A 19,330-nucleotide genomic window follows, 5' to 3' on the forward strand; every position below is an offset into this window, starting at 1 on the left:
AGGGGGGGAAAAGTTATAGGGGGGGGTCCCAAAATGTCTTTTTTTTCCATAGACTGAATGGGGGGAAAACTTTGCGCACGGCTTCAGGCCAAACCGCTGGATGGATTTTCACCAAATTTGCAGCAGGGGCAGGAGCTTGGTCCCAAAAGCGTGCTTTTGTAAATTTGGTGACCATCTGTGGAGTACTTTTCTTTAAAACGATCAAAAAGTAGGTCTCAAAAAATTAGTGATATCTATGTCCGCTCTGCGGTCACACTTCCCTGTTCGCTCAGCGGACAAGATACCGATTGGCTAAGGGGCTGCTGTCATGGAGGCGGACACGCGACGTGTCTGCCGATTGGCTGCAGTGCGACGTGTTCTGCGTCGGATTGTTTGGATGCGCCCGACATCTTGGATCCGCCGGCAGCGGGGACCAGCAGGAACATGCTATTTCGAAAACTATTTTGCTGTGTCATAGTGCTTGGGGAGGTTCACAGACTAAGAGATGGGTGAAAAACTGTATTTGTTTAGGTGGTAGGTGTTAATGATGTATTTTATATGCTTGCCTTGTTCGAAATGTTTGCACCTACAGAAAATGAGGGGTTTAATAAAGGTCGTATTTCACACACTGCTGTGGAAAGGCTCGTTGAAACTGTTCTAAGGACACGCGTGATGTTAGCGAATATTGAAATTGAGTACATATCGTTATTACATTATTTTTTCATATGGGTGTGCTGTTGATTAATACGATACCACGGGTACAGTCAGTACTGTGCAAAGTCACCTTGAAACTCTTCTAAGGACACGCGTGGTGTTAGCGAACATTGAAATTGAGTACATATCATTATTACATTATTTTTTCATATGGGTGTGCTGTTGATTAGTACACCGCCATGGGTGCAGTGAGTGCTGTAGAAAGGCACCTTGAAACTGTTCTAAGGGTACGAATGGTGTTAGCGATCATTACAATTGACTACATATCGCTACTACAAACGCCGCCATAGGTGCAGTCAGTGCTGTGGAAAGGCACCTTGAAACTGTTCTAAGGACACGCATGGTGTTAGCGAACATTGCAATTGACTACATATCACTATTACATTACTTTTCCCAATGGGTATGCTGTTTATTAGTACCCCGCCTTGGGTGTGTCATGCTGCGGTGGTTGTGACCAGGGCCTAGAGTCTTGGATGCATGGCCGTAGGCCGTAGGCGAAGGCCATTGTTATCACATAGTGTGGTGGTTGTGGCCAGGAAATACAGTTTTGGGTGCATGGTTGCAGGCTGCAGTCCACACAGCAAAGACTGTAGAACCTGCCCACAAGCAGTGCAGGATATCACATTCATACATCACACTCATACATTCTATTACGTATCTGGCAGGTGTGGGCAGGGCCTTGACTCCTGGGTACAAAATAAGTACATGTTACAGCTATGATGTTTCATTGTATGGGTGTGTTACTCAAGTATAAGCGAGCATGGGTGTTATATGCTGTGGTGGTTGTGGCCAGGGACTAGAGTCTTGGGTGCCACAACCACTGCAGCATGTCACACCCATGGATACACTTGCAGTATTGGTAATGGGTTAGATGTTGTGGAGAGTGTGCATAGTTGTAAGCATGAGAGTAATAAGCTACTGCACACCCATACATTGCAATATATATGGACATACAAGTAAGAGTCTATACTCTCGCCACATCCACTGCTGCATACACACGTATAGACACACCCGTACTTTTGTACATCACTGTTGATTAGGTTGTGGGGCCGCCCTGCATTCACGGGGCCATGCACCCAACAGAGAAGTTATAACTTCTTAACTTATCAGCCAACATGGGTTTTACATACTACGGTGGTTGTGGACAAGACATAGACTTTTCGATGCATGGCTGCAGGCCGTATGGCTTACACCCAAGTCTGTACACTCTACCGACAACCACTGCAGCTTAATATATTCATACATGACACCCATACAATTGACTATGTATGTGGTCGGTGTGGGAGGCTGTAGACTTTTGGGTGCATGGCTGTAGGCTGTTGGCCATAGGCCATACTTCCAAAGCTTTAGGCCCTGCGCACAACCACTGCAGCATGTCACAGCAATGGGTACACCTGTACTATTCACTATCGCTCATATGGTTGTGGGGAGTGTGACCCAACATAGCTTCAAAGCAAGGAAAGGGCCCACCTGTTTCTCTAAGTGGTCTTGTAAGTTTGGCTCATTATTGGGCAGCATGGCCTGAGGAGGCCGGGCCCTTCCATACTTTGAAACTAAGCAGCGTCTATCCTGGTTACAGCATGGATGGGGGACCTGGATGGCATTTGTTTTCACCCCTAACATCACGATACCTGAAAAAATATCTTAAAACAAAAACTGTAACCGAGGGTAATTGTAAAACTAGAAAACATAAAACATATTGTTTCACTTGTTTTAACATACAAATATACCACAGCGGGTGAATTAATACATTGGGGCTATACAGTCAAGATCTACTTAACTATCATACAGTAATGTTATCTACCAAACTAGCTGCCTGATTCATGGAATTATTTGCGTGAAAAATGCAGGTTTGCGCGCCTTTTTGCCCGAAAATCCCTGTTTGAAGTATGGGGATTATCAGGCAGAAAGGCGCGCAAATCTGCGCTTTTCACGCAAATAATTCCATTTATCAGGCTATGGATCGGAAGTGTGATATGTAAAATAAGAAAGAGAATGCAATGAGATGCCCATAGAGACTAAAACATTAAGAAAATGATTTAGGTCTTTTGCTTTAGGTTTGAAAGGCAAATTGTGCTGTTTTTTCCTTTAGGTTCAAAAGTCAAATTGTGCTGTTTTTGTCTTTTGCTTTAGATTTGAAAGTCAAATTGTGCTGTATTTTGCTTGAGGTTTGAAAGTCAAATTGTGATGTTTTCTGCTTTAGGGTTGAAAGTCAAATTGTGTTGTCTTTTGCTTTAGGTTTGAAAGTCAAATTGTGCTGTTTTTGCTTTAGGCTCGAAAATCAAATAGTGCTGTTTTTTGCTTTGGGTTTGAAAGTCAAATTGTGGGCTGTTTTTTGCTTTAGGGTTGAAATTCAAATTGTGCTGTTTTTTGCTTTAGGTTTGAAAGTCAAATTGTGCTGTCCATTGCTAATTTCTCTTTACTTTTCTTGTAAATTACTGCCTTTCTGTACTTGTCGGCCCAGTGAATTCACTTCTCTTTTGTTCCATACCTACCTGCCTTGCCCCCCCCTGTTCCTCCCTCCTTTTCCTCGCTACCACTCACATGGCACTTTCTGTTTCTTCTATCTTTTCCAATTGCTTTTCCATTGACTATCCTTCCCTTCTCACTAAGTCTGGTAGAAAGAAGTTCAAAAAAGATATCCTGGCCTCCAACCCTGGTCTTCCTATTACCGATACCTATTCCAAAGCTTCCTCCAGACAGACCCTCAGAGACATCCTATTTGTCGTTCCTTCGCCAGATCTATGGACTCTTCATATGATCTCTGTGCTCTGTCCTGTCTCCTCCTCTATTAATGGTGGCACTCGCTGGGAAGTTCTCATGGATTCCTTAGACTCCTCTAAAGTTATTATTAATGTCTATCTTAATGGCACTGTCATGGTCCAAGGCCCTCAGGCCAATCTCCTCTTCTTTGATAGGTGCTGCCCCTGCCTCATCAATTTCCTTTCATCTCCTGCTGTCCCCTTCTCTCCGCCCTTGGCTACCCTGCCCTCTCCTCCTCCTCTGCCCCAACTAGGGCTCCTTCTCCTCTGCAGGGCGCACCTCTGATCTGTATCCCTCCCCAGAAGGTCTTTAAGGCTGGCAACCTTCTTCATCTTGCCAATCTCAACTCTTGCTCTGCTGTCAAACACTCCTCTGACACCTGCCACCTTCTTGACGAACTTGACCTCAATGTCCTTGGTCTTACTGAGACATGGTTCAAGGCCAGTTCTGTCATAAGCTTTTACACTCTCCTCCCTGAAGGCTACAAGATTCTCTCTGCACCCAGATCCTCCCGGTCCAGAGGGGGTGTAGCCCTGATCTTTCCTGAGTGGATTCCTACCTCTGTCATTCCTACTCAGACCTACTCCTCTTTTGAATGCCCTGTCTGGAGGCTCTCTCTCTCTCCTAGCATTCTCTAACCATGGCTAATATCTCCCGTCCTCCTGGTAAAATCACCTAATTTCTCTCTGACTGGGAAGACCTCTCCTCCTCTCTCTTGGCATCTACCAATCAACTCCTCCTCCTTGGTGACCTCAATATCCATCTTGACTCTCCATGTTTCTCCTCTGTACTCTTCTGTGACCTCTGCGACTTCCTCTCCCTTTCGATCCTCCCTTGTACCCAACTCACTCTGCAGGGCGCACACTCAATATCTTGATCTCCTCTGACATCCCCCTCTCCATCCCTCTGACCACTCCGCTCCCCTGGAGCGATCATTCCCTCCTCTCCTCTCATTTCTCCGTCGCCTCCCCCCAGGCCAAGCCTACCCCAACACTGCCACCTACCTTCTCGGACATCCGGCCCAGGAAGCTTGTGTCGGTTCAGGCTTTCGCCGCCATCTCCTCTCCCCCCTCCACCTCTGGCTGACTCACACCCTGACATAGCCATGTCTCTACTCTACTCTTCTATTTCTGATATTCTTGATGCTCTTGCCCCTGTCATGAGGATCTGTTTGAAGTCCAAAGCCAAGTGCAATACCTGGTATGACTCTGACCTAGCTACACTTAAGCGTAAGTGCAGGGCGGATGAGAGGAAATGGAGGGCTTCTTGTTCATCCTCTGACAAACTGGCTTGTCGCCTGCTCCAAAGGCAATACCAACTCTCTGTCCTTACCAAGAAGAGAGCCACATTCAAGCCTGTGTCTTTGCAGCAGCTAACAACTTGGCCAAAACTCTTTAAAATCTGCAAGGAGCTGGCCAACCCTGCTGCAGTCTCTACCCCTTCCTGTTACCTCCCAGGCTCTTTGCAAAGATCTTGCCTCTATCTTCACCTCAAAAATCCAGGACATCCTGTCTACCCTCTTCTCGCCTCCCCCTCTCCTCACCTCCCCCTCCTCTCCCCTCTCCTGCTGTGCATGCTGACACTCCTTTAGCCACCCCCACCCTCTTTCTCATCCTTTCCTCTTTTCTCCCTTGACAAGGTCGCTAGACAAGTCCGATCTGTGAAAGCCTTGTCAAAACAGGTTCATCCCTGTTCCTCCAAAGCCATTATGGACCACATTGATACCCTCGCTCCGACCCTTGGTGATCCTTCCTCTCTGGCTAACTATTGCCCAATTTCCATTACTCCTTTTCTGGGCAAACATCTTGAAAAACTGGCCGTCTCTCAGCTTAACCTTCATTCTGATTCTATTGGCTGTCTCCACGACCATCGGTCTGACTTCAGAGCTGCCAGAATCACAGAAACTGCTCTCCTGAACACCCGGAAGATCTGCTCTCCAACATTGACTATAATATTCCCTCTGTCCTCATCCTACTCGATCTCTCTTCTGCCTTTGACATGGTCAACCATACCATCCTGCTCAACCGTCCCCATGACAACCTGGGTATCACCGATCAGACTCTGGCCTGGTTGGCCTCTTTCCCCTCTGAACGACCCCCCCCAGTTCCAAATTGGGTCCTTCCTATCATCTATCTCCCTTTCTTCCTGTGGTGTTCCCCAGGGGTCTAATCTCTCACCCTTTGATTTCCAACCAATACCTGGCAACTCGCGCCCACTGCATTGACATTTTCTGCTACAATTTCCAGTGCTATGCTGACGACACAACAAATGTTCTGGCTTCCCTCAGACACCTCCTCTCCTTCTCTCATCTCTGACTGACTAACTGTCATTCAAGATTGGTGTGCTGCCAACGATCTTTGCCTGAATGCCAGTAAGAAGGAGATCCTCCTCATCGGCACACCTTCATCCTTCTTTCCCCTCACTCTCTGGCCAGCCTCCCTTAGCCCTCCTACTACCCCCACCAGCGAGGCCAAGAACATCGGGGTCATCTTTAACTCAACAGTGTACTTTTCTGCCCACATCGCTGATGTCTCTAAAAAGTCAAACTTCCTACTTCACTTCCTCAGAGGTACTCTGCCTTTCCTCTTCTTCCCCCAGAAGCTCACTCTCTCCCAAGCCCTGGTTCTCTCTAGGTTGGACTATTGTAACAGCCTCTTTCTAAATCTCCCTGCCTCTACACTCCACCCTTTGCAACTAATCCAGAACAAGACTGTGAGACGTCCTTGGCCTCAAGCCCTGGGATTGTATCTCCCCAGCCGTGAAATCTCTCCATTTGCTCCCAGTGTCTGCAAGGATTACATTCAAAACCCTCTGTCCACAAGGCTTTCTGGGGCCTGCGTCTAAAATACCCTCCCCTCTCGAGTTCTTCGCTCCTCAACCTCGAACTCCCTCAGGGTCAGTTGATTTTCAAAGAAAGGAGCTGGGGGTAGATCTCTGTCTTCGGCTGGTGCCTCCCTCTGGAACAACCTCCCTGCCACTCTGAAACTTTAGGAGAACCATCTCCGTTTCTGGAAGCACCTCAAGACCTTCCTTTTTGCTTCTGCCTTCGCCCTCCTCTCCCCTGCTGATTTGTTCTCTCTGGGCACCATGCACATGGCCTACCCTCTGTCTCCCAAGCCCAGGTACCTGCTCACTCTGCCACCTACACGCACTGCCTCTGGGCCCCCTTGCACTGGGGTCTGTATATGTACCCATACAGTCCTCCCCCTTCTTTTTCTTCCTGCACTTATCAGACATACCCTGTCTGCTGCCTTAAACCCAGCACGTGCCACTTGCTGGCTGCACTATCACTGTTTGTTGCCTTTATAATCTATTTATTTATTTATTTATTTATTTATTTATTTTTTATCTGTTTTCCTTTTCTCTGCACTTTCCACTCCCCCTCCATGCACTTTTCCCCTTTTCCTCTCCCATACACTTGCGCGTTCTCAATATCACTGGGCCTAGTAAGATCGTTGTTTTTGTTTCTCCTTTGTTCCCCTCCCTTACCTGGTCGCGCTCTGAAACACTTGGGCACAAGCGCGATATAAATAAAATATCAATATCAATATCTATTTGCATTGACCGTGCTGGTTCTTTCACTGCACCCACTTCGTCAGAAATCCTTCTCTCCTTTCTCATCCTCTCATACCAAGGGGACCTCCCCCCTCCCTTTCATTCTGCCCCTCCCGCACTGTACAGCATCCATGCACAACTGTTTGCAGTCGTGCAGGGATTCCTATGTTTTTCTAATAGGCTGAGCTTATAAGCCTCCCTTTTGGCATCTTTGCAAGGGGGTAAGCCAAGAGGAAATAGTAACTAGAATTAGGCAGGATAAAGCAGGGCCGCTATAATTATAAGAAAGCCCACCGACACACGAGTAACTCAAGATGTCTTGATGTCCTGGGCCAGAGCGGGGCGCTACAATGTGACATCAATGTTCCCGTTCCAGCCAACATAGAAAACTAGAGCTGTTCCAGACGCCCTGCTCGCGTGCTATTTTTATGTTCGGATGAGGCACATAGCATGGATAGCTTTGCCAATTAGATTCAATTGTATATCTGGTATGAAAGATTTGAACGTCTTTTTCAGTCAAAAGGCGGAACGAGTGTTTTGCTAATAGCGCCATGCAGGCTTCTGGGAGTATAGGCTTCTTCAAGTAACGCCCAGGCAGGCAGATGCAAGTTCTCCGCGGGAGGCCGCCTTGCGCTGCCATGGCACCCTATGCGAGACAGGGGCGACTGGCATATTTTTAAAGGGGGGTGAAAATCTTGGCCCTGATTTTGCACAAGCGGGAGTAGGAGGCAGCCCAGACTTACTTGGGCATCGGTGCCGCTACGCGGGCAATGGTTTTTAATGAAGCACTTTCTGATTCCTTATCCCTTATGATGTAAACTATCAACCTTTTCGTTGGCAAGGGCCACATTGTGGTTAATGGCCAATCTCAACAGGCAGGAGCTGCTCGGGTGGTGATGCCCATGAGTTTGAGAATTTGCACCAAGATATTTTTGGGAGGTTTATTTGCTCTTCATATAAAAAAAAGAATAACCTATGCATTTGCCATGCTATTAATAACCTCAAACGCATCTTTATTTCATTTTTTTTTTATTATTAGTAGCTGTCTCCTAAAAATTGCCATGCATATCAGAAAGTAGCAAACCAATCGAGACATACAATGATAAGGCCGGCACTGCACGTTACCCACCAGTGCCCACCAATCCGGTGTGTGTAGATTGAAACAGAAGCAGCACTCGGATGCTGTAAAACAGGATCAATGTTTTGATTTCAGGAAGGGCATGTCCGAAAAGGCAGATATGCAGAGCTAGCCAATCACATTGTCTCATTGTGCACATACCATCCTGGCCATCGTGTTTGCGCCCAACTGCACACCTGACATGACAGGCATGAATTCAGGACTTTTTTAAAAATCTCTTGCAACAGACTCAGTCCTTACCAATTGCACCATCTGTAAACGTGCATTGCTTTTTCATCAAATAATTAGCACCTTTGAAGGATGCCTCTGTAACAGCATGAGCACTGCAGTGTTTATTTTACAAATGTTTAGGACAGCAGACTGCTTCCTTTGGGAGAATTATTTTCATAATTGTGTTTATTATTGCACAATGCTAATCAATGTTACTCCTTTTTTCCGCTGTAACCTGGGCACCGTAGATTAAAGATGCACTTTGCACTTTTTATTTTACACTGGAAGAAAATAAATCGGGTTCCCACTCTGGATGGAAATGGCACATCGTTTGCCTTTGTTGGATGGTGCATCTGCATCCAGGATTTCAACAATTGTAGTTTATTTGTGTCTTTTGGGGCTGCATGTGCAAAAACAATCTGCAGAATATTGTAATCAATGTGTTAAATGATGAATTATTTTTATAACAATGCATCCCACGTTCTGCTTTGTCAAAAAATATAATCCATTGCCAGTTTGTAGCATATCCCCAATTCAAACACATCGCTTACATGCCACGTCACATAATTCAGCCAAGGAAAGGTAAGCCAAAGACTACTTTGTTGACTACCCTTAAAAGTTTTTATGTCAACATAATTGGCAAGATTGAAAACAAATACCATGTGGAAGCCATATGATCAAGTTATATGCAAAAAAATGGAAATCACAGAGCTACCAAAACATTCAGTTTTATAGCGATGACTTGAAATGTGCACAAATCATATAACAGCCCAACCAGACAATATCACAGCAAATTCCATCTTGACTTACAATACATTTGCGGTACTACTGCTTTAAAACCAACAACTAAGTATCTTCAAATAAAACAAAATCACAGTTGTTCCATAGACAGCCACACGTAACACTAGATGTACCTTTCTTCTTGCAAGCTGGGACTCACCCCGTACTGTTTTATTTCTAGCACGCACACACACGCATTCTGAGCAAAAAACGTTTACAGCTGTAGCTTTATTTTCCCCAAAGTAATGCTAACCAAAATACATTTGAACAAACACAGCTCCATATTTGTTTTACATGGCATGCAGATTTATGCACCCCTTCCCTTTCTAATCAGTCATCATTTTCACCCCCTTAATTACAATGGCCACAAGACACATTTCCCATTTACTTTTGTTATTGATAGTTAAACCGTTGTTGGGACACTGCAACGAGCCCTTCAAGCTCAGATACAGCTGCTCCTTTCACCGTGCACACAGTTTTTGACTGTTTGCTTTGAAGGAAAAGGAGAGGGAAGGGGCAGGAGAAGAGGCCCAGGGACATTAGACACCAAAATAAATGCACAGTGCGCCTTTCGGTGTCTGATGTAACGAGCTATGGAGAAACCTCGTGCAAGCTACCAGTGGCTCACGATCTACTGGTCGGTGACCCTGGCCTTAGAGTCATTAGTTAAAACATGTGATGCATATGTAAAGTGTTCATAGAAGCATACAGGTTTATTGTTTTCTAGCATAGTAGTGTACCAGGGAAGAAAAAGTAATAAAACAAAGGAGCGTACACCAAGCAAGAAGTAACACAAATGTATTTGATCAAAAAAAGCTGGGAAGCACAGTTCAGACAGCCCCATGGAACTGAACTGAATGAAATGAGCTGTCAATGCCGCCCACTGCGGCTGAACTTTTCATATGAAATATGTCAAATTATCACACAACATTTTATTTATATTTTTAAGGCAGGTCACAAGAACTGTTTACTGGGACTACGTCACTCCCCTATATCCAAATTTATTTTGAATGATCCTAATTGGTTGCTGCAACTTTTGGCCACAATTATATTAACACCCCTTGTGATTCCACAAACCTTCCCACACCGCCCCCCCCAATTATGTGATTGCGCTGAACAGTCAGGAAACATTTGTTTGCCGTTTGTTGGCAATGTCCAATATACAAAAAAGCTTGAGATGGCAAGGGGCAAGCTGTTCACACAGATCCGGAACACTGGTGTGCCCCACAGACAAAAGCGAGGACAGTGCACAATGTTGTGCCCAAAGGACATTGAAACCTCCTTCCACTGATTGGCTCCACATACCATACCCCAAGGCCCCAACCCCAATACTGAGGCCCCCAGGTCCCATCTCATGCCTTGCTGCCAAGTGTAGTCTGACCACACCATGGCTTAAGTTTAATTAACTGTATTTAATTCTATTTCTCTGCCAATTTTCCTCGAGCACCCAGGTGCCTAGCTCGTTAGCCTCAAAAGTATCTTTTAGAGGAACTTTGCTAATGCAGACAGAATTGTTTCCACTCCTTTCCTTTCTTAGATAGACTTTTGCTTCAGGCTCTGCCATGTGAACCATGAGACTTTGGGACCAGAGGGGTTGTCTGTATGTACATTTTACAGTCAAACCATTTGAAAATGTGAGTTATCCATTTACATTTGGACATTTTGTTTTTTCAAATTCACCTTATCGTTAATGGTCTTTGGCAAAATTTCAGTTGTAAGGTTTTTATTTGACACTTCCCTTTCTTTACAGATTCCTTTTTGCTACGTGTCCCCTTGTCATCTGCCCATCACAACATGCTCCCTTTCCCTGAGGAAGGCTGGGCCCTGGGAAATAAATAGGCCCGGATAAGTTGAAACTCGAGTTGGCAGTGGTACAATTTGGGTTGGACAAGCATTGCTCTTTTGAGCCTTTTCCAATTATAGGGGATAATAGTCCTACCTGAGCTTCCTTTACCCCGGACACATGTAAAATTGTTTGCACATTGTGACTCATTGCCTGTGCAAGGTCGACTTATTGGAGAGAACCTACCATCCTCAACAAATTCAGGGGCGTTTAACCTTTCTCGCTCTTCTTCTTCATTACTTTTTTGCTTTTCTTGATTCTTGCAGTGTTTGGGATTATTTAAAGGGTTTCTTCCCTTTTTCTTTGCGGACTTACAGGACCATTATAGTTCTATGGTCGATTGTTTTATTTTTCGGTTGCATGTTCATTGATTAAAATTACATTGTTCAAGATTGTTCAAGTATTGTCTATTTCATTGTATCCCATTTGCAAATTAACTTTAACTAATCGGTCATTGAGTGTAAAACCTGAGCTCTTGGATTCTTCGGTCTGCAGATTTTGATCCCACTAGGCCAAGCCCTCTTCACAAATCATGCTTGTGGGTCTGCCTTCTTTTTTATTGACTTCTTTAGGTACAGCTCATTGCAGTTGAGGCCCTTTGTACATTTTTGTCAAATATTTAGGTTCTTTTCACAAACAGACAGATTGGCTTCTACCCTTGTAGCTTGGCCCATTGGGTTCCATGGCAGAGTCCAGCACTTTGTCCTTCACTGAAGTTCAAATACCGGCCGCCATCAGTGGCCCGTCAATTATTGATAATTTGCCCTCCACTAGTGATTCAGACCTTAATATCACTGCAGACAGACTCTTGTGATTAAAGAAACAAGCTTTACTCACAGAATTACAGAGTCATCTTCTCAAAGAGTATCTCAAGACCAATGTGATCCCCCAGGGATGTGAATATAGGTTGCCCTAATTTTGTTTTTGGAAGATGCGGAATACAAAAATGGCTTCCACAAATAATGACTAAATACAGCAGAGACTTTATGCTTCATACTATCAATATAGCCATCAGACTCTCGGACATGATCAAAAAGGAACTGTCAGCTTATGATCTCGCCTTTACCAATAGTACATCAATAGCAGACGCTGCTGGTAAATTGTCAGCCATTAACAAAGAGGTGGAGAACTTTAAAAATGTCAATCTTCACAAAAAACTATCCAAACCTAAAAAAGACATTGCTAACTTCTCAAAGGAACGCGTCTATCCCTACCACCCAGAATACAGACCACCTCCTTTCCAGTTGGGCAGGGTCATAAACAACAAGATGGAGCCAGGCGTAAAGGGTTTCCAGAAACTTCTAGCTCATTCAATGAAGATGGCAATAATTAATATTGGGCAAGATACTTCTGACAATTCCACAAGATCTTTTTTATGGAGGGGTGTGGGATGTTTTTACCCATGCATCCAAGCCCTACCTCAAAAACTGAGCAGTACTGGCATTGAGGACATCATGATGGCCGGAGCTTCCCAGAAAATGCCCAGGGAAGTGCATGGGGAGTGGGCTGCCACCCATTTTGCCGATGTTGTGGGCACAGAAGGGCACTGCCTAGGGCCACCATTGGACTACCCACACAGTGGTCTGAAACCATTGGGAATGGCAATGCTGATTGCCAAAAGCAACCTAGAAGTGTGGGGAATTCATTTTCTTAAATCCCAAAAATGGGTGCATTACCAGTACTCACCACTATCAGAAAGCCGGCGTTTTAAAACAACACCAGATTTTTTTTTTTGTGTAAAACTGAATAAATGAACCCAAAGCATACCAAAGAAAGACTTACTGAGGGGTGGATACAATGTAAAGTTATATTCTGAAGTGACTTGAAGGTTTATAACAAGACTGGCTGAGCTGTGGATTTCAGCAGTTTAAGTAAATTTGGACTGAAAGACACTAAAAATCTAAATGTTTAAAAGAAATGAGTGACCTACTTTTGAGTGTCACATAGGTTTCAATTGTTTAAATGTCATAGTTTTAAACTTAGAATCAGCATTCTAGCTGCATATGTAAAATGGTTAGTTTTATTTGAATGCAGAAAACTGGGTAACTAAAAGTGACATTAGCTGGGGCCTGGCTTAAGGAACTGGATTCTGCTTGACAGCTTCCCCCCAATTGGAGTGAAACTGGATCCACAGCAGTTCCCAGGCCTAGCTGCCTTTTGCTGTTCCCACCAAAAGGGATATGACACTTCTCTGATTGAATTACCAAGGGACTGCTAGAGACTAAACATAGGACCCAGGCAGAGGGTTTATTGAAGTGCCCATAAATGGCTTCCTCTTGAACAATGGGCCTTCCAGGGCCCAGGCAAATGTTTTATTATGGGGGCCGTAAAAGTGGCTTCCTCCTGGAAGGAAAGGGGAGGAGCACTGCCTGTGAGAGCAAGCTGGCTTGGCAGAACTGGAAAAACCAGAAATTCAACCTTGTGCTGGGGGGAAACTACACCCCTGTAGCCAGAATATGGTTTTAGAAAAAGATGAATAACTCATAGTACGGACTTGTCATAATTATTTAAATGATACCATAATTCTTGTGATTTTTCTGCCCACATTTTAAGAGGTTTTTAGAACCGGTGGCATGATCTGGGGGCAAACTAGCAGTTAAGAGGGTATTACTTAAAATGTATGCATGTTAAAAATCTGACACTTCATCAAGTAATGTCCATACTCCTTGCGCACATGTGTATAAATTTGGGGTAATGCCCGATATTACGAAACCAGTTAAAAAGTGCAAATGTTGCCATTTCTGAATGCAAGCTCCCAGGAAGAGCAGATTTGGACAGGGTATACCTCCTGTGATATGTGATGGGTGCATGTAATTTTAAACAAATGTGTACCTGTGCAAATATGTCTTTTGGGTCAAAATATAGATTGTGTGTAATTTGACAGGGTTGGGTTCTCTGTACCATAAACAGACCTCATCAGGATGACACTTCATTTCATTCCCCCAATCAAGGGGAAGAGGAGGAAGTGGCCAATGACAAGTGGAGAGGGGCTGGCTAGTGATGCTGCACACACACCCACTTTCAAAACACATAAAAGCAGACAGACAGGACAGATAGGGAGATTCTATTCCATCTGCTGCGGGACGCTCTGCCGGGAAAATCCATACTTTACCTCCATCAACCTCCAGAGAGCCAACATAGAGACTTCAATCTATCCACCTTCAGAGACCAAGACTTTACTTCAGAATTTGTAGCAGAGAGGTCAACTACAAGCTAAATCCCTCTTTAGCAGGCCTCAAATCATTGCCATTATCACAGCCAGGCGAGCTGTTTGAATTCTTTGCAAGAACTCTTGCCATTTGCCAGAGAGCAGTGTTGTATCCAGAGAGAGACCAGCTGAACCGGAGACCGCTGTATCCGGACCCACAGACCTGATCAGAACCAGAGACCCAGACCAGACCAGCAGAGTAGAGCTGACCCAGGCGCTGTGCGCAGAGACCGTCCGTGGCGAGTGAAGAAAACCTGACCAGATCCGTGGCGAGGCCCATTCTATTTCTAAATATATTGTGAGTACCTAGCAGAACTGTGCAGAACCAATCTCTTAGTTAAAATAATATAATTCAATCTATTTTAATCTAAGTAGAACTGCCTCCTAACTGTCACCTGTCATTTTGTAAAGCTGTCACTTGTCACTTTGAACTTTAAAATTTCAAATCTGAAAAACGACCTTTACCATATTGCTCATATCTCTGTGACCGTTTGTCTTAGAGACTTGCAGTAACTTTCCTCTGAACGCTGGGAATCTTGGCTTTTCAACGAACCTAGAACCGCATTCCTATTCTCTATAATTTTGCCGCAATCACGAAAAACGCACTCGCGAATTTACCGCGATTTGCAAATTTCTCCACGTGTGAAAACAGCAGCTTCCTTGCTTTCCTGGCTAAAAATTTGTTTGCCTCTTAAGAACCATCCCTGAATCATTGCTAGAGTGAGCCTGGACTAATATTAACTTGATACCACTCACCCTGAACCTCAAGAGGGAATTAAAAGCATTTTAGCATATTTTTCACTTCATTGCCAGCACATATAAAAGCATTTTGGGCCTGTGTTTCAAACTTCTGTAGTCTAAGCTTGCTGGGGTGAACTGAATTACATTTGATTGCATTTCTGAGAACTGTGTGCTTTCCTTCCATTTCCTTGCATTGCATAAAGGGGGGAGGGGATTGCCAGAGAAAAGTGATTACATTGTTTTGTTGAAATCATATTGAGTATTTTCTTTATTGCATTTTCATTCAACATTACATCCATCTGAACTTATATAAAGCATTCTCTACCACCTTATTCTTCTGTTCCTATTCACAAGTGTGCCAGTGCCAGACTATCCATTATTGATTACTGCTCAGATTAAGTGTCATATTCAATTATTAATTTATTATAAAGTGTGATATATATATCTATTGTTTAAATTATCAAATAAACCTTTTAAACTTGCAAAACAGAACTACTTCTTGGCTCAGTGGGGTCAGGGGGATTCCAAGAGAGGGGTGTTATATAGGGTAGTCATCCAGAACGCATGAACTGGACATAAAGATATATCAATAAGGGTTTTCATTCAGTATTCTAGACTAGGCGTTGACTTAGCTGTAGTGTTGAATTGAATCCTCTTACAGGGGCCATTCCAGAGGTCGCCGACCGCCACAGCGGGATAGACAGACTGAACAGACTGGAAACTTTCAGCACTCAACAGCGCAATTATCCGAATTACCCTTGCTAGACCTTCCAGTTTTCAATTTGTCATCGACCACTCTTACCTCTGTTCTTTTGAAATGGTTGAGCTTTGCCTCCAGTCAATGCATGAGCAGAGAGACTGCTGAGCTTGAACTGAGCTGTTACTTCTGAAAGATCAGGTTGGCATCCCTTTTTGCCAGCATGGACACCCCCTTGGATCAGGCTATCACCCCCTTCAGACCACCATCTGACGTCACACCATCAGACCAGGAACCTCTGCCCGAAACCGTTTCCTTTGAAAAAATTATCCTCAAGTGACTTCCAAAACATTTTGATACCAAACCATATTTTCAGAACAAGAATGTCAGCACACAAAAGCTGTTAGCTTTAAAACAGCTCAGAACAGAGACTACTATAATAATCAAACCAGGCTGATAAAGAGGGCAGAATAGTTGTGATGGACACGTCCAAGTACACAGATATAGTTAAGATCTAATACAACAACCCTAATAATTATATACCCATTCAAGTTGACTCGACTAATTCTATCATGACTAGGCTTCAGAACGTATGTACAACTGGGGTATAAAGTGGGTTTTAACCCAGAAGGAGGCTGTGTTTTTAACACCCCGTGATGTTTGGACTCAAAATGCCGCATGCATTACTGAAAATGTACATGAAGCATCAAAACCCCCGGGCCACCCTATTGTGTCTTTGTGCAGCTCCGTTCTTGAACCTTGCGGGAAATACATAGTTCATTTCTTACAACCTTTGGTTCCCGATTGTCCATTCTACATGAAAGACACCACAGCCACCATTGCATATTTAGAGGGAAAATCATAAAACAATATTTATGATACATTTGTCAGCTGTGACATTGCTGCATCATATAGGAATATACAGCAAAAGGAGGCCATCAGAGTGGCCAAAACCCGATTGGACCTGTGCGAGCAAACTCACAATGTGCCCACAGATTTCTTAGTCAAATTGTTAGAAATTGCTTTATGTGAGATTTCTTTTGCTTTTGAAAGTGATCTGTTCTTGCAACGCCAAGGCACTGCCATGGGGGCAGCTGTTGTCCTCAGTTTAGCTAATTTATACATGGCAGAGTTTGAGAATACTCACATTTTTTCAATTAAAACTTTTTCAATGAGCCTTCGACAAGAAAGAGCTTGGGTGCCCCTGTAAAGTGTGGAATGAGATAGCACACATAACATGTGTCATTTGCACTCTCTCATCCCACCCGTCTCATTTTGTCATACCATAGGTTGCCAGACGTAATGCGGTAACTGCCCTACATAACATCAGTGAAAAATGCATTATTAAATACATTTTGCTTAGTGCATACTCCTTCATTATTACTCCTAACAGTGGCAAACTGTCCCATTTCTGCTAAAACAACGAATAAACATAAACACAAAAAACAAAAACACTACACTAAAACAAAATTGCTTATACAGCATCTTTTCTCCTCCTTTGACTTCCATTTGGTGCAACTCCTCCGGCCAGGTTTTCAATACAGGCGAAGGGAAGAGAAAAAAGTCAAGGACAGTTCAGTAGTACGTCATGAGTTTCCGGGTTTTTAGGAACATGCATGTAATGGATGGGATCACATAGAATAACTTTGAGTACAAATTACCAAACCAACTCAGGAAGACAGCAAAGTACTGTTTTATTAACAATTATCTAAAACAGGGAGTTACAGCGAACATCAACGGATGCATGCTCAATTTCTCTCAGTGATCTTCACCCAAATCATATCTTTTATATTACAAAATACGTCAGAGGTGATGTCATACTATGTGGCAAATAATGAAAAACCTACTAAAGGTCGGAATGGACTTAAGGGGAACATCTAAGTATATTATCTATATGAAATAGGATTGCGATTCACTGCCCACTATCAGGTGGACAACATATGCATACCTCTAAAACATGTCATCTTCAGAAACATTAGGTACACGGTTTCTCATTGGTTTTCAAACTATAAGGTCCTTTCCTATATGGACCACTACAATTGGTTGGCATGCGTGTGCTAGCCTGGAACATTCGGTCCACTTAGCAGCATGTGAGCCCAAACCCAGATCCAAGGAGATGGGGCCTGACACTACAATTCCCCACCCAATTAGCCCAACATCTCTCATCACCCATGCCTTCTGCCTTGAAGATTGTCTTTGAACTTGGCCTTACAAAACATCCTTGTCTCTGAGAATACACGGGAGTGAAGGCACTCGCTAACGTGTTCTAGGACTCCAACTTCGAACTCTATTTTCATCTTTGGCTCACGTGACAGGAGACCATGATTTGGTCCATTTTGCAGGTTTTAAATGTCTGAAAATGAATTAAACTTCGCATTCTTGGTGTTCTTTCTTTGCACCTCTATAAGGGATGATTCATCCTTTGCACGTTCGCTCATTTTCAGAATAGATAGTTGACCATGGCTGCTTCAGTCTTGACTCTAGGCCAGAAAACCTCGCCATTCAGCTCCACGATTCAGCTTATTCTTGTTGCAACATAGTTTTCCCTTCCTTCTTCACGGGCCCTGGCTTACTAAATTCATCATACCAATATCCAGCTTCTGTACAATGGTGGCTTCAACTGTATTCTATTCACTAAGTATAGTCAGCTTCTATGATGACTTAATCTACTTGCGTTTCAGCACATGTACAATTATTGAACGGTTGATTCTCTGTAGCACTTTGTACATGTGTAATTGTCTTGTTCTTATTTAAAAGTTTACTTTTTACTTTACTTCATCATTAGTCTCTTCAGGATCTATACATCTTCTTCAGTCAGCATCCCAAGACGTCATTCATACTCTTTTGTGATGTGACAGGCTTCTTTTCTTTGCTTCGTCTCACATTCCTTCAGGGAGTTACTCCTTCAAATTATCGTCCCTTTGGGGATACATTTTGTAGGGTTGTCTCAATGGATATCTTCTCTCAAACACACGTTGTGGTTTTGGGACAACTGCTGGTTTCAAACATGGCACAATCTCAGGCTTCCAACATATGGGAGATAGGGGGGCAGATGTATGCAGTTGCTTGTCTACAGTCCCATCAGCTGGCCCCCTCTCTCCTTCTGCGAGGGGAGTGTCAGTCTTGTCCCGGTGGTAGTCCGAAAGATGGATCCATGAGCGTCTCTCTGCTACCTTCACTGCTGTTGGAGTGCAGTATGTCACAGTCAAGGGACCAGTAAAGCCTGGTTCTTTCCAAGATCTTGTGAAATTCCTGATGAGGACTTTTTCACCCAGATAAAGTGGAGGTTGCAAATGTCTCTTCTTCCTTTGTAGTTGGAGTATTTGGGGTTGATGCCGGCCCGCCTTGATGTGGTTGCACCTGACGTGATATATAGATGAGAGATTTTGTGAGCTCACTCAATATATACTTTAAACTCATCTTCAAGGAGTTTGGCAGAACTGCTAGCATCCAAAACTGTACGGGAAGAAGTGAGAGGTGCATGCATTCCCCTGCCAGTGACAATTTTGTGTAGAGTCAAATGATGATCCACGCCAGGGGAGTTGCGTAGTGCAAATAAAGTGAGTGGAAGACAATAGAGCCAATAGTTTGCAAGTGTCACTTACAGCTAGGCAAAGGGGACTTTAATCAGGCCATTGAGGTGCTCAACAAGCCCATTGGCTTAAGGATGGCACACTGAGGACAGCTTGTGCTTGATGCCGA

Source organism: Ambystoma mexicanum, chromosome 6p (assembly GCF_040938575.1).
Source record: "Ambystoma mexicanum isolate Mex_15411 chromosome 6p, UKY_AmexF1_1, whole genome shotgun sequence".
Classification (NCBI taxonomy): Eukaryota; Metazoa; Chordata; class Amphibia; order Caudata; family Ambystomatidae; genus Ambystoma; species Ambystoma mexicanum.